The sequence below is a fragment of the Argentina silus genome, assembly GCF_951799395.1.
Source record: "Argentina silus genome assembly, chromosome: 6".
Classification (NCBI taxonomy): domain Eukaryota; kingdom Metazoa; phylum Chordata; class Actinopteri; order Argentiniformes; family Argentinidae; genus Argentina; species Argentina silus.
Genome location: NC_139660.1, coordinates 13,697,524 through 13,715,308, shown reverse-complemented (window position 1 = coordinate 13,715,308; position 17,785 = coordinate 13,697,524).

The window sequence follows — 17,785 nt, the reverse complement described above, 5'->3', positions numbered from 1 at the left end:
TAGACGGATTTTGGTGGCACCAGCCTTGATTTAAAGGTGTATACCTATTTACTTACACCATTTGTCAATTCCTTTGCGATTGTAATATGTCTCACACCTTGTCCTTTGTTGGGAATGATACTGAAGGAGAAGGACAGCAAGATGTCCTTTGAGTTACTCGGGTTAGGCCCATGGCCACCAGTCTTCCATGTTGTCCTCGACACACGTCTACATATGGTTAAAACTTACAGTCATATGTTGCTTTGAAACTGTTAAATTGGTTATTTTGTTACTCTATTCTCATTATTCCTATGCGCATTCATGTGATGTTGTGCGCTCGATAAATGTTCAGTTAAAACAGCATGACATAATTGTGACCAGGTTATCACAGAATTGAATCTAGCATCTGATATGATCGAGTGTCTGTCACACAGGGATGAGCAAATCATTATCAGTCATTATTAGTCATTATTAACAATGATATATCTTTTGGAGTCAGATATAACGTAATGTTAACTTGTGTTAGTTGGTCATGTGACCACTTGTGTTGTGTTCGCTTCATCATATCCATAACTGTTTTAAGTAATTATTAATTAATTATTTTAATTAATACAATTATTAATTAATTAAATTATTTTATTTCCAATTATTCAAAGTTCCTGATGATGATAGGATGATACATGAAGAGTAATGATGAGGAACATAAATAATGATAGAAGGAGAAGCTGACGATCAAGGATGACGGCGATTGGGAGTATAGTTAAGAACAAAACAAATATGTTGATTTAATTCATGAGCTGTTAATTAGCTGCTCTATTTCTTTCATAATTTACTCACTGCCTGAAATGTCCTTGGGCAAGGAAAATTAATAATTACACACAATCCTTTTCTGACTCCAACAGGCTTCCTTCCAGGTGAGTTAGCTGTGGGGTGTTTTGATAATATTTTATTAACCGAGTGAATACCGTCGCTTTGACACAGAGGGTCATACAATACAGTAAAATAGAGTCACAATTAATGTATGAAGTCTTCAGTATGGTGATGCACCATAAATAACTCAGTTGTGCTTTGTAAGGTAGAGTATGGTCAAAGTGAGGCATGTTGAATAACATCATATTTTGTGATTGCCGGTGCTGGTGAAATCTCTCACTGCACTTGCATCATGTTACTATAGCTTCAAGGTAATTCAAGCATGGTTCTCAACTTCAATAGTCATGTTGGAGAAAGCAAAGTTTGGTTGGACATGGTTCCACAGTAAATGAGTAGCAACCCCAAAAAGATCAAGATAGACAGCAGACAGGTGTGAGAGGGACTTTCCCAACCACCATCCTAGTCGAACAAAGACATCGTCTATACATGTCTTGATGCCTGACTATATGTTTTGTTTCTTAAATAAACAAAATATCACGTCAAACAGATGTTTCTGGAAAATAATACAGCTGAGCTACATGCTCCAGCGACACTCAGAAAGACAAAAAGGTGTTCCTGCTTGCAGATGTTTAATTAAAGTTGAAGCAAACAGAAATTCACTGACAGGATCTCACAAAAGGCAACAGTGAGAAATACAAAGAGCAAAAAACACAGTCTCATTAGCAGTTAATAATCTCACATAACTTGATACTGAAGAAGTAAAAAAAAAATAGGAATATGTGTGGTTACAACTTCCAATTCACTGGTTCATAAATACTGTTATGACTTGTTATGCTGTTAGGCTGATCTTCAATCCTTCTGACCCTTGGCCTTTCTAAAATGAAGCAGAGAGAGAGAGAAAGAGAGAGAGAGAGAGAGAGAGAGAGAGAGAGAGAGAGAGAGAGAGAGAGAGACACACACACACACACACACACACACACACACACACACACACACACATACACACACACACACACACACACACGGCAGCCATTTTGCATTTGTTCCAGTGGTGCGTGAGTGAAAAATGCACTTCTCTATGTGCTCCGGGTAATTACAGCACCTTTGTTACTCGGTGCCGTCCTCTGACAGGGTTCTAATGGATTCCGCGTCCATGCTCCGCAAACACCTGTCAACCCACACGAGGGGGAGCGTCTGCATCCTTTTATATTTTGGTCATTATTTCATTACTCATGCTGTGCTTACATTCTGTCTCACCTCGGGTCATTTGGGCGCCCCTCTCTTTCTTTCAGGGAAAGAGAGAGAGAACGAGTGTGACATGAAAAATGAATGAACAAGCATTGGTTGTTATTAAAACTGAGATGGCAGAGAAAGAGAGAGAGGGGGAGGGGAGCAGGAGAGAGAGAAAAAAGCAAGAGAAAGAGAAGAGAGAGAGAAAGAAAGAAAGAGCATTTTCTACTTCAGGTAATGTATGAGTCATGGATTGGGAGATGAAAGCATTTGTAGAGTGTGCTTTTAGTTGGGTTGATCTTTCCTCTTTGGGTCTGAAGAGGATGTCTACAGGCTGATTAGGACAATAAAATAAACATACTACAGACAACTGTGAAGAGAGTCCCACTGGCTGATTGCAGCTATTGACCACAACATCACCATTCCAGTCATTATCTGTGGATAGAATGATGATTGATTGATTGTAACCCTGTGCTTAGAAGTGTGTGACATAACATGAGAGAAGCATGCCTACAATCTGTCATTAGGAGATGTACACCATCGTAGCCACATGCCTCCGGGGGACCATTTAGTCATGTCATTGGCAGTCAGATGATGCTATGGCGGATTTACTGGTAATTCATTCTTGGCTAGTATTATTTGGCATGAATGCGGATGACGGATCGCTTTATAGACTTTTCTATATGTCCCCCGTTGGTGCTTGGATCATGTCAGGCCCAGGACAGTGAGTACAGGGGGTACAGATGGCAACTCAAACAGTGGGAATATGCCTTTCCTAGCTCCACAGCACTGTAAGGAACCATTCATGTGTATCTTGATGAATGTACATCACACCCGGGAATGCTCTAAAAACAACAAAAATGGTCATTTGGAATTATATATGCATTATATAATCAATTACTGAATCATAGGATCAAGGAAATTTACATTAAAATGCCATTTTGGAATAGATAACATGTGGATTTCACTTAATAGCCCCAGAATAGGGCATATGTTTAACCAGTCAAAGTCCTGCCCTGGCTATACAACCTGTGTACAACCGTGTTGGTGTGTTTACCCTACTCTTGACTTTGCAGGCTTAGAACATGGGGCAAGAGAGGGAGAGAGAGAAGGTTATGCTAGGAAGAGAATAAGCCTGCTACCACCATCTCAGCCGCCTCTCTCTCCCTTTCTTCTCTCTCATTCACTTTGTTCTGTTTTGTTCTGTCTCACCTTCAAGGCATAATCAGCCTCTCTAATCCATTCCCCTACATTAAGTGCTGATTCCTCCTCCATTTGGCCCATAGTGCCGCTCTAGCTGTGGAAGGCACTATCTCCCCCAGTCTTCAGAAGCCCCCCTGGTCACAGAGAGGAGGTGATCCCTTTGGCACTTCTCAGGAGACATACTCTTTTTATAACCTCCATAAAATAGATGGGGTGTTTTTTTTGTTTGTTGTTTCTTTCATGCATGTTAACCATACAATACAACCCCTCCACCTTAGGAGATACGCTATTTCTACGCACACTAATCAGATGGAAGAACATGTCTTCTATCTCCTTTGTTTTGGGCTTCACATTATGCATGCATCTACTGTATATGAATACATGGATGTGTTATATGTTGGGTTTCTAACATAAGGTTACTACATAAAAGGTTACTGTATAAACGAAGCAATGCTGTAGTCTGAGAATATATGTAAAACGGTATACTGTACTGTATACTGTGTAAGTTTGGGGTTAGGCCCTAGTATATGCTCTAAGTAAGTTTCTATTATGGAACATGAATATCGGTAACACAGTTACAAATCTAAGAAAACGTTCTTATATTCCACAAAATGGTTTGTTATCGGGCTAGGATCACTGATTGGCTATGTTTGAGGAGGAACCATTCATCAATCTACCAACCACTAGTTCACAATGGACACACACCTTGTTACACTGTGCAGATCACCAAAGTCAGAAAAATCCCACTTTGAAGATAACAAATGAGTCATCCATTTACGTAGTAACTGATTCAGCTGGCTCAAAATGCCAGGCTTGAGTACACTGCACCCTGTCTCTCACCAAAAGAGTGAATCACTCAGTATAACTACCATGCACAGGACTGTGTTTCCCTGTAGAACATTTCAAAATAACTTAAAACAAGCCTAGCATCCCCCCTATTTCAGTCGGACACACCAAAGGACAGCTGTGCATCACACCATCTTCACGCTCTAAAAATAGATTTGTTTCAGTCGTTCTTGGTTTCCTTTTTTTTTTTATTTAAAAAGAGGGGTTGCAAATCCTTAGTGTGAATTCTACCACCCACCTGACTAGATGAGCCATGGGTCCTCGTTTGGCAATGCCGAGACTGTGCCAAAGAGACAGGTGGGCGTTTGCTCACACCTCTATCACAACGGCCTCCAAATTGAATCTGTGTTTTATAATCGACAGATATGAGCGATCTTAAAAGAGATAGAATGAAAAGCCAAATGACTGTTCTCCCAGCAACCACACAGGCCTCAGCCTTCTTTTCACTCAGGTTGTACAGTAGATTCCTAAAGGGGGATTTTTGCATTATAGATAAAAAAGACGAAGCAGAATGTAGCTGAAATGCATACTGTAGCAAGACGAAAATCCACACGGAACCTTCCCTCGACCTCTCTCTGCATTCTCTCCCTGTTCTTTCCCTCATTAATTCAACAACGTGTCAGGTTTGTCATAACCTTTGAGAGTCAAAGAGTTGTCGAGAACAATTAGAGCTGGTGGTAACTCTTTCTACAGCTCTGACTAATCTCACTTTAATCTACCTGGTTCATTTTCCAAATCAGAGAAAGGCTAGGTCCACAGAAAGAACTCATTCTGGACATTTTAGTACTGTAGGACACCATACTGGGCAGCAGACCAGGTAGGGGCTGGATTTACCAAACAGGATTCACCATTCCACCAATCCACCATTCCACCAATCCATCTTGAATGTCAATTCAGCCAAAGTCTCCCCTATCAATGTATAACACATCTGCTATGGCTCTCAGACATATTGATGACCAAAATGTTACTGTGAGCCAATAGACAAAACTATAAGTTATAAGTCCTAGGCCCTGCCATGAATGTTATCCAAACTCTCTAATGTTGGTCAATATCATTGAATCTGTCGTACTACTGAGGTATTACTAAAGCACTTGTAAATCATTGGATCTTTCCTGTCCTTGATGATAGAAATGAAAAGGTAAAAGTTGCTCTTGGTTGCAGGAGCTCTTTGCCATTTGAGGGCTATTCCCCACAGTCTGATGAGCTGAGGCAGTGATGGGAGGCGATGACGCACCCCTGTGTTGCCACATTCTTTGTTTTTGTGCTTACATACATCTGTCATCATCCACCACGCTCTCAGAGGATGATAGAAAACCCTGTCTGATCGGGAGACATCTCTCAAGGTGAAAACATTTTTTCAACCAATGTCAGTGCTCTACCATCCCTACCATTGTTCATTGCATAAAAATGGCCGCCTCTTCTGTGAGCCCTGAAACATGGGAAGGACCTTTCTTACCAGCTGGACTTGGGCAATACCTAAAACTGACTCTAACCTTAACGCTAACCTTAACCAAATCCTCAACATTAACCTTAACCCTAACCTTAACCATAACCATAACCAGAATCTTTACCTAATATTAACCAATTCCGAAAAAAAACATTGGTTTGTTGGTCAGTCATGTCCCCTTAGCTTTCCTACTGAATAATAGGTCCTCTCCCCCTCAATCCTCCACCTTTCTTTGTCTCATACCAGAGGGCATCAGCTCCCTACCTTCACTGCATGTCATCCACCCCACTGTCACTGCTTGTCAGCCATTTTCAATCTCATCTGTTTGGCCATCTCCCATCTGCTGATTTAAAGCAGATCTCCGTCCCTCCCTCTTCATGTCTCTTCCCACCTCCTGACAGTTCCACTATACCGCATATATGATGGATCACGTCATACACATTGCCCTGGCCCCAACATGCAATGCAAACATGCATCCATCACACGTGAAGTGATGGTAGTGGGGTCGTTGGGCTAAAAGGCATCCTGGAGATGGTGGGATGGGGGTGTGGACTGGGGACATACAGAGAAGGGGGTGTGAGTGAGAGTTGAAATAATTGCCCTTGAAATCCAGCGAGTGTTTTTCATTCTATCAGAGAATGTGCTGTTTGTTGAACCATGTAAAGATCCTGCCACCCCTTAGTCAGTTGTATTAAGCTAGTAATTACTATACAATAGCTACGTGAGGGAGTCAACAAAGACAGGTCCACAGAAGGAAAAATAACTTGCCCGGACCAATTGCGGCTGCAGAAAGTTCATGCATCAGCAGACTAAATTATAAACCAACCTGTTTGTTTCTTATTTCCAATTTCTCTATATATTGAAAAGCCAAACAAAATTGTGTTTACTTTGCCTCTGTCAAGCATACAGTGTTAAAAAGCATAAAGTATGGTGGTTTATGTATTCATCATTCTGTTGCAGACACCTGCACACACCTTGATCATTTCTTGGTAAGTGGCTGTGAATTCTATTTTCACGCCCTGTTTGATTTGATAGAATTCTAAGCACAAAATTAATGTACAAGCCTAAATTATTCAATGTTGCTTTGCCGAGGATGAAGATGGTATCAAACTTATCATAATAGTTAATCTATGATGATTGTAATCATGTGCAAAATCAAGAAATATCTTGCACAGAAAATGGAATGGAAACAACACTCTCAAATTCATAGACGGAGCTATGGATGCAATGATTGACCATCCATGAGATCAAAATTGTAGTTTTAATTATGTTTTTAACTATGTCTGTGTTTGTTTACAAATACATTGTTTACAAACAATGAAGTAAAACAAGCTTATATTTTGGGTTCTGATGGGGTAAGACAATTGAACTACTGTACTCATGAGGCAAGTTTTTTTATAATTATTTAATTTAAAAGTAATAACATGTATGTATCAATTTCCAGATTGCCTCTTTAAAGACGCTACAGCAATGGGGATCTATATTGGTAACCTGTATCATACTGATATTAGGAAAATGTTGTGGATGACACATACCTTGCTTGGTTTGTGAACTCTTAAACAAATGATCAGAGAATCATCTGAAACGTATCCATTCCCTTAAATGGCAACGCTGTCTTTATCTCTCAACTTGGTTTATCAATTTGTGTGACTTTTGAGTGAAACAGGATGTACTATAAGCAAAGAAAACGAGCAAAATTATCAGTGTTGATACATGTTGATAGATGAAGGTGACTGGTTTCCTGTAACAAGTTGAAATATGAAAGGAGGAAAGGTTAATAGAGGCAGCAGAGGAGGCAGGAGACAGAACAGAGCGGTGGAAGATGAAAAGAAATAGTACATGAGGGTAGAATAGGGACTGGATGGGTGAGGGATTGGGGCATTGAGACCGAACCTCAGAGCAGTACACTGTCATAGCATGTGGGAGGATTGGTAAGGGTTCAGAGTCATGCTTCAGCTAACATCACTATGCTCTATGTATCAAACATAACTGCTAGTAATTGCATTAACACACATGCTATCACAGATAGCATAGCACACTATGTAGCTAGCATAACTCCTCATAGTTCAAATCGAACATAAATCCTACATTAGCACTTGCACTAATTATGCACATTTCCTCCTCTAATCCTAGTAATTGTAATGACCTGTTTTTGCAATCTGTATCCTACTTCATTTTGAGTCGGCGACCTGACAACATAACGGATGTGTTAATGCACCAGATTTTAAAAATGATAATCGTCAAAACAATTAGAGGTCTCTCAGACAGTTTAACCATGACAATCTTTCCAGCAGCAATTATTTTCTTACTAAACGGTTGGAGTGTCTAGCTCTAATTTATTTTTTGGATGTTACTAAGCAAATAATACAAAAAATGACAGCAGAAATAAACAAATAAATAGGACAAAAAGAGAAAATACCAGAGGGTGATTTAGCATTCGACATGGCTGATGATTAAAATATTGAGGATTATTACTGTAACATGGAAATTAAGGCAGCTCTAACACATACACTCTGAAGAGGGGAGCATTGCAGCAGAACACACTGCTGTCATTCTCACACAGAGATGTCAAAACTGTACTTGAGAGGGTCATTTTACACTTTAGAACTGCCATTGTTGATCACACCACAGGTCAGGGGACCATTGTAAATATTTGTGTTAAAGGGGAAAATACATTTGAGTGTAAATTGGTGGATTAAATCGATTATAGATTATATGTGGGTAGCACTTTACATTAGCTCAGAATAAGTGGGTAATAACATGTTAAAAACCATGGCAATTACCTGTCATTACCAGTAACAAGAAAGACAATTACCTTAGTATTACAAGTTACTACAAGCGGTAGTTTCCATGTAATTATTTTTACATGAAAGACGCTTGAACAGAGAAGGTAGTTACTAAAAAAAGTGGTATCAGAGCTGGAAAATGCTATATTAACTTTCCATTTTGTTCTCCCCTTGTATCCCATCTTAATCTGACAAGTAAGACCATGTTTACCATGGTTACACCATCAGTCAGTGGTAATACAGTCATACCTATCAGTATACATGCATCCACTGCATCATTAACACAGCAATAAGCTACCCAATGGGTCTGACACAGGATGACTCCATAAAGTTAATGTAAATGTACATTTTCCCTAATTAACACATGTAGATGTTGACATTGGTAATAATAAGATGTGCAGTAGGTAATGCTCTGTAATGTAATCGTTTGTGGGTGGCGAATGAATGGAGGCAACAACTTCAAAACCTAGAGGTTACAAATGTAACCCAGATGACACTTGCAGGCAGACAGCCCCGCCTACTGCCTGTCCTACATATACCTGTATATAGGACCTGGAAAGCGGAATCCCCGACAATTGCAAGTCTCAACAATGGCCCCCAGAATCCAATGGGAGAGGTGCTGTGTAGTCACAGCCGTACCCTTGGCAGGGTTTGCAAAGCAGAACTGATCACAAACCTGGTGTGTCAGACCCATTGCGTAGCTTATAACTGTGTTACATTCAGTGGATGCATGCATACCAGTACTACTGTAGGTAGCCTATGTATTACCACTGACTGTAACCATGGTCTTAGTTGTGAGACGGGTTACTAGGCTAGCTTTCCTAATATCACCTCATTTCATAGTAACTACCTTCTTTGTTCTTTCATGCAAAATAATTACATGGAAACTACAATCCAACTTAATGTTCTTCATTGTTACTGGCAACTGCTACAGGTAATTACTGGTTATTACCATGTTATTACCCACTTATTCCGAGCTGTAATATAAAGTGCTACGGATATTTTTATACTGTTATGTCCTCAGAGGTCATCCACAATGTACAGTAAATGACCCTAAACAAAAGCCAGGCTAGACAAATCACCCTCACAATGCAATTGCAATTGTTTTATTATGTGTGTATGGCCATTTTCCTTATTCATGTTCCTTTAATTGAAGGAACTAATTCAAATAATTTGTGGTCTTGAATGTGTGTAGATGAGAAATAGCAGCACAATTAGATGCCAAATCAGATGCTAAAACTAGTGAATAAAAAGCTCTTTTAGTGATATCCTAGTCATAACATACAGTACGTTTTTTTAAGTGAGTACTATTCAAAATCACCAATTTACCTAGAGTTACGGGGCTATTGTATGTAGAAAAGGACACATTAGGCTCTCTCCATCCCCAATCTCAATTGTATTCTGGGATTGTGTAACACTTACATTTCAACAGAATCTCAATAAAACTGCAACTGGCAGTATCTATTTAGTCAATTGACAGACTTTTTAAAATTGTACATCCAATAGTGGACAGCCTTGATTAGAATGTGTATTGCAATCAGAAATACATAGAATGTAATGAAAAACAACACAGAAATGCTGCATGAAATCCTGCAACTGAGATTATTTGTTTTCATGAGAGACAATGTCTAAAGCAATGAGAATTTGAAGGCCATCACAAAATAGTTGATTGCATTACAGGCCTCCTGCACAGCTGGCAGCTGCTTCCTGACAATATGATGATAAAAACTCTCTCTGCTCAACTTTAAACAGTCAATTAAGGATAACATCATTCAACAATACTGTTTCTGCACAGATGTCTCAGATAGCTTACCTACACATTAATTGTGCTCTGGCAATATATGTTTAAGAACAACATGTCTGACAGCTGTTTATGTCCATTCATGGAATAATGTACATGTAAATTTGTTCATACTACTTCCATTTCCTAGAGGCCTGCTTTCTGGGCCATTTCAAAATAATTCTAGTAATGGGACTGCACTCCTATTTTATACATGAAAGTACATACATTTGGTGGCATGTGGCCAACAAAAGACAGGTCAGCCTTAGCATTAATTTAATGAGCTGTGTGTGTGTGTGTGTGTGTGTGTGTGTGTGTGTGTGTGTGTGTGTGTGTGTGTGTGTGTGTGTGTGTGTGTGTGTAATCCAAAAAGGAGTAGGCAAAAAGGCAAAAACACACTCTGAGATCAAAAACCAGGAATACTTATCACTAGGAAATGCTGGGACGTATGACACGAAGGTACACAGACGAACTGGCACAGAGACATGGGAACACACTGACTAAATACACAGGGAAGGATGATGAGGAACAGTTGAAGCCAATCAGGGCGGGGTAGACAATCACACAGGCGGGAAACATACAAGGGCAGGTAGTAAAGTGTCTGAAACGAGAGACAAGGTGAGTAACACAAAAATAAACAGGAAACAATAAATGAATAACATGGAACAAAGACAAACATAAACTAAGAAACAGGACGAGATGTTACACTGTGTGTGTGAGTGTGTGTGTGTGTGTGTGCGCGCGCAAGTGTGCGTTTGTACATGAGAATATTGGGCAAGAAATATAAGATGAATCTACAAAATACAGTGTCACTCTAATACATCTGTAAAATAGACTTTCAGTTTTAGTTGGCTGACATGGCTGATTGTGGGCAGTTACAGTAAGTTAGCAAAATCATGGAAGTGTCTTAAATTACCTTGATTTTTGTGTACAGCTCAAAAATGTCTCAATGAAAGAACACCATTGATTACCTACATGCCTCCCTTTGAGAAGGATGTGAAAGTGGTCTAATTGGCTCCAGAGCAAGCTCCCACGTTTTCATGGTCAATCAAGTGATCTTGATCCTGTTGAGACAGGAGTAGTGCCGCACGGGTGGATGGAGAAGAGCCCACATCAAGCCAAGCAAAAACCTAAGAGCAGCTCCACATATCCACAGAGTAGGAATCAGTGTAGCACAGCAAAGACAAGACACAGGGGAGCCATGAGCCATATATATTGCTGTAGCACAGGGAATGAAACTGGGATGTTTTACAGAGCAAATAGACCCAGTGTATGTGCGTGCAAGTATGCATGTGCTTAGGAGAATATTGGGCAAGAAATATAAGATGAATCTGCAAAATACAGTGTCACTCTAATACATCGGTAAAATAAATGTTTGCAGTTTTATTTGGCTGACATGTATTGTGTGCAATTACAGTAAGTTAGAAAAATCATGGATGTGTCTTCAATTACCTTGATTTCTGTGTACAGCTCAAAAATGTATCAACGAAAGAACACTATTGATTACCAAATATAATGGTGGGAAAAAAATCTCTCTCTATCTCTCACACACACACACACACACACACACACACACACACACACACACACACACACACACACACACACAACACACACACACACACACACACACACACACACACACACACACACACGCACACACACACACAAACACACAAACACACAAACACACACACACACTATTGGACCTTGTCTACACGTCTCCCCTTGAGAAGGATGTGAAAGTGGTCTAATTGGCTCCAGAGCAAGCTCCCACGTTTTCATGGTCAATCAAGCGATCTTGATCCTGTTGAGACAGGAGTAGTGCCGCACTGGTGGATGGAGGAGAGCCCACATCAAGCCAAGCAAAAACCTAAGAGCAGCTCCACATATCCACAGAGTAGGAATCAGTGTAGCACAGCAAAGACAAGACACAGGGGAGCCATGAGCCATATATATCGCTGTAGCACAGGGAATGAAACTGGAATGTTGGCAAGAACAGATTTAGTTAATCGTGAGGAATTGGCAGTAATGCAGAGTAGATAACTACTTCACACCCAAACTATCTATCATTGGAAGCTATCTTTGGATACATCTTTGAATAGCCATTGTGGTCTTGATGATCTAGCTTTGTACACATATAACGCAGATGATATAGGCTGTTCTCATGTCTCTTTTGGAGGTCTGGAGAATCAATTTTAGATTAGGACTGGATTGAACTGGATAGAGCAATGGGAGAAAGTGCTCGCAATTTCACTGGATGTTACATTCCAAGAACTCTCCCCCCACATGCCTGTACAATGGTTGCTTGCAGTTCTGTGTGCCATCTTTCCCGACCGGGTAGGACTATTTTGCAGAGAGTTTTGTCTCACATTTGACTAGCTTGCAACATTGAAGAAAAAGGATGAAAACCTGAAGGAAAAACGTAATTCTGTTTTTTTTAGGTCCGAGGTATTTGATTGGTTTAACATGTCACATGGCGTCACTCATTTCAAAGGGGTTTCTGCCCCTTGTAGCTACTTTCTGCAATGAATTTCCCCAGGCTTTCTGAACTAGGAAACCACAAGGTTACTAAAGAGCAGACAGACAGCTCAATTATTTCAACAGCCGATATACAGTTCGTAGTCACTATTGCCAGACTCATAGACTAGTTTAAGCTCAATGATATAGTCCCACTTTCCACTCTCTTCCCCTGCATCTTCATAATTATTAAACACCCTGTAAAAAAAGCTATTATTTCATTGCTCTACTGCTCTATAGGAAAGGCCCACTATTTAAGGAGATAAGGCAACACAGAGCTCATGTCTGCCAAAGGCCTCTGGATCCCATGGGCTGTCTCAAAAATTGCAGCTGACATTGAGTGCAGTTCAGTGGGTCTTAGATTCCATCTGCGCTGGGGCTCCCACTGGGTCTCTCACTGGGTCTCTTTGCCCTGTAAAACCTCCCTGTGTGTGTGTGCGGCTGAGCTACTTTCCCTCCCCTCTCCATCCTGCTACGACTGCCAACTCACAACAACCCCCCCCCCCCCCCACCCCACCCCAGCCCCTCCAGCCACTGGGGACCCCCTAACACTAGCTCTGTGCTATAAACAATGTGTGATTTTTGAAACTTCTTGTTTTTACATTGATGGCAGACAGATACACTGTATTGTAGACCTCAACACTGGTTAGTTTCCAATTTGGCTTTGTTATCATTGCATTACATTTTTCCAATCTTGACCTTGCCTCACCTGTGGAGTGGGCAACAATGTCACAATGTATGCCTAACAATACCCCACAATCATGTTAGCACAAACTCATCTTAGTTGACTCCCCCTCTGAGCTAATTGCTGTTTTCCATCATAAGACAATGAGACATCTTGTTATGACTAACTTCAATTACATTCTTACAGGTTCCTCTTCACCCACCTAGGATTTATAAATACTCCTTCAGGGTTAACACAGTGGTGGCTGTGACAGTTTTTCCCAAGTAAAAGTGAGTCATCTACAGTAGGTGCGCAATGGCTGTTGCCACATAAACAGATGTTTGTGTTTATACCGGGGACTTTTGTAATAGGTACCCCGATTGAACAGGGCTGAGACAGTGGTCCCCTGTGTGTATATGTGAGTTCCAGTGGAGGCTGGTGGAGGTAAGAATTTTTCTACTTCCACCAGCCTCCACTGGTGAGTTCTTTAAACATTTGTGATCCCCTGGCATTAGAGAGATTTGTAAAGAAGGGGTGTGTTATAACTCCTTCCGTCATCCTCTCTACCTAAAACCAACTAAACGGCAAGTGATATGTTTTTTTCCCCAATTGTGGTCAAGAAAGAAAGGAAATAAAGAATGATAGCCATTTTAAACTGTTGAGGGAATGGCCATGGTATGTTTCAATTGATCTCAATGCTTCCTGTTCCTTCAGGATCTCTGATCTGGCAGGATAATGAATACATGTTCAAGGAAAAAACATGACAAAGGAAGCCATTTTAGAGTATTGAAACACAGCCATGGACAGGGGAGACTGCTGTCAATCCCACAGTCCTCTGCTCTGTGCTGTGGACATCTGAGCAGCAGCTGGGATTGGCTAACAGCTGTGAACTATTCTGTCTCCAGCAGACCCCAGCTGTTCCTCCCCCCCCCCCCCCCCCTCTCTCTCTCTCCTATTGATGGCCATGCTGTGTTAGTTGTTAAATGTTTGTTTTGGTCTTGTCCCCCTCCCCTTCCTTCATATCCCAAATGTACTCTACCCAATCATGTGTTAGAATGTTAAAATTACAAAAACAATTGGGTGGTGATATCCTAATTACAAACTTATATTTACTTCCTGGAAAATGGGATGATGTGTTTTGTGTCAACTATTACAACAGGCATATTCTGCAAGCTGTTTCTCACACATTATGGTTGTATAATTGATGCAGAATCAAACATCCTTCTACAAAAACACACAAACATTTTCAGTGAATCCACGGTGCACAGTTATCCTCAACTGACTGAATTTGGCCCTAAATCCAAGTCCACATATTCTCAATTAATAAGGGTCAAGCAGTGAAAGTTAGGGGTGCAATTGTTTGTGACTACATCGAAACTATTTAATCCAACACACCACAGACAGATGACCAGTCTGTATAACAGAAGGTGCGTGATTGAAATGGTCTGAAATCACTGAGAGAGAAAAAAACAGGTGAGGTGATCATGTGGGGAGATGATAAGCAGTTAGGGAAGAAATGGTAAAGACATTTGAAGTTCAAGGGCTGGAATAATAGTTACATTCCTGTTTGTACAGATAGTAGTTCACTACACTTCTACATGGCAAAAAATGAACTACTGGAAACACTACTAAGATTTGAATTTTGTTTAACTTCCACCAATAATTTAGTTTAACTTCCACCAACTTCTATTGCCCAATCTTGTTAAACTAATTGTTGAGCTACATGTAGTGGAACTACTCCCCATCACTGGGCTCCATATATAGCCTAATTTAACAGCCATTTTGAGTTATAAACAATAAATGCCAATATATTCATCCTTAACACAGGCTCATAGAAAGTGCAACTGTTCAATCTAATTAGGGCTGATGGTGAGTTACGTGTGCTTATCCACAGAGGTGTAATCAGTCAAATTTGAGTTGATTAGAGTTGATGGCCCGTTATGTGCTGATCTATGGTGAGGCCTTGTGTTGATGCCCTGTATGTTGCCCTTGGGCACAGTGGTGTGTCTGGTGCCACGCTGGGGCAAGGCAGGGTGCTGTCTGGGTGTCTGGGCCACTGGAGGAGTGGATGGAGTGATGGATCCATTAGAGGGAAAAGGAGGGAAGAAGAAGGGGAGAGACAGGAGAGACTGACGTGGTGAGGCAGTCAATCATTTTAAGCAATACACTTACTCTCCCCCCCCCCCCCCCCCACTGGTTTGTCTCCTTGTTGTCTGGTACACGGGCAACGAGATTACAGCCATCCATCTCCCCGGTGGCTGTTCCAATGATCTGTGGGTGTCCACTCAAGGCAATCAGCTACAGGGGTAGACTATATGGCCCCATAGAGATGGGCGTGTCATGTCAGAATGCATGAGATTGAACGCAACCCAAATAGAGGCCTCAGTAGGTGTTCTACTGCAAAAGACCTCAATTGATCTGCTAGATATACCTCAGAGAATATAATTTAATGATAATCTGGGTGAATTTGACGTGCAGCCCGGCTGCTCCTGCACTATTTGCTAGAGAGAACGATTGCTGAATCGGAGGTTAGCGAAAGAGCGAACTGATTTTTTTTTCCAATCAGTCTGGGACTTACTGTAGATGAGTAAATAGAAACCCAGGGGAAATCCACCCTCTAACCCTGATGATTTGTGTGGGTATAGTCTACCACAGTTGCCAGGTCGGGAGGTCTTGGGGCATTTCTGAGGTTATGGATGGGTTGTTAGGTTGTGTGTGTGTGTGTGTGTGTGTGTGTGTGTGTGTGTGTGTGTGTGTGTGACCACATGGTCTGTTTACAGTGCTCACAAACAACAGCTCTGACCAGGACTCCAAGAAGAAAAAAAAGCGAATTAATCTGTGCTCTCCTTCTATTTTATAGACCATAGCATTTAAAATTAGGAGCTATTTGTAAGGAGAACCAGTGAGACCACATATTATCAATTTTATACTGATGACACCACAGCATTGACACCTTCCTGAGGGCTTGTAAACATTTGGCCCATTGGGGGAAGGGTCATTTGAAGAAAGGGGGGCAGAATTGATATCTCCCCCTTCATGTGTGTTTGTGTGTGTGTGTGTGGGGGGGGCACTGGGCAGTATGCACTTCAAAAGGATTGGGATAAATGTGAGACAATATCTTCCACTCGCCTGCAAGACAGTTTCCAATGGCAACCAATCGTACTCAGTGGGTTATTCCTTCTCTTTCAAATTATATACGATGTTAGTTCTCTTCCTCAAGTTATATTTGCCTACCTACTGTTTTTGGATGTGGGATATCTCTCTTTAAGAAGGCAAATAGTCAACATGGAGCCATCACTACTGTACATTCTGCCATTGTGAATGAGAAAACAATGGATATAGGCTATGAGCTATACTTGGACCAATCTGCAAACTATGAGACACAACCACAGTCACCTACCCTGAGGTTGCACAATGAAACACTGCCTGTTTCAGAACAGAAATTATTCACAGATCTCAGCTTTCAACAAGGGCTTGCTTATTACACTGTTATAACACTGCCGATTACAACAAAGTGTCACCAAGGCTATCTTTATGAATAGCAGGGATGACATGGAATGACTCGAAATGGCTCAAAACTTTATCAACATTATAGGATTATAATGCTATTTTAGATTCATTAATTTGCATTTGATATTCCAGTGTGACCAAACTCTTGGCAGTGTGTCGTTCTGTCTAGCAGACACACACTAGTCAAGAAAGAAACCACAAAAGGGTTGAAGGGTTTGGGGTTTTTTATGAAGAAAACACAATAGGCCCCCTGCCTCCTATCCTGAATGCACCCGAAACTCAAATGAACACTCAGACATTTCCAATCCAACACACCCAAAAAAATAACTCCCTTTCATCTTGCCAGAAAATAGCAATGTCGTCATCATCCTCCTTTTTTCATCCCAATTTCCCAAGTCTTTCATTTTGGGCCTGTCTTTGTGGGGTCCATCAACTGTCACAAAGGCAATGGGGCCCGGTGTCCCCATACGCCCCAATTCATGTTAGGCGAAACAGCCCGCTGACTTTAATACAAATATATAGACATGTCTATCGCACTGCTCTCAGAAGTTTAACACTTTTAGTCCTGCCAAGGGATCCCAAATCCCAGTACAATTGCAGCCACCATCCACCACATCCGCAGGGCTGCAGTGGAGAGAGTCAGCAGCTTCAAGTTCCTTGGAACAGTTTCTACCTACATGCCATAACACTGCTCAACTGACCCCGCCCCCCCCCCCCACCACACACACACACACACACATTACTGCACTAGTACTATTGTCACTTTTTTATTACTATATTATATTGTGTTGATTTTGGCTGCAATGGAAATCTTAAGACATCAATGTGCCGTACCAGCGCTTTCTCACCACCAAGTCGACCACTAAGTCAACCACGCCCAAAGCCTTTAAGTGCACTTTTAGTTTCTCTTTGAAGAAGTTACTACTCGACGCAGACACCCCACACCACAT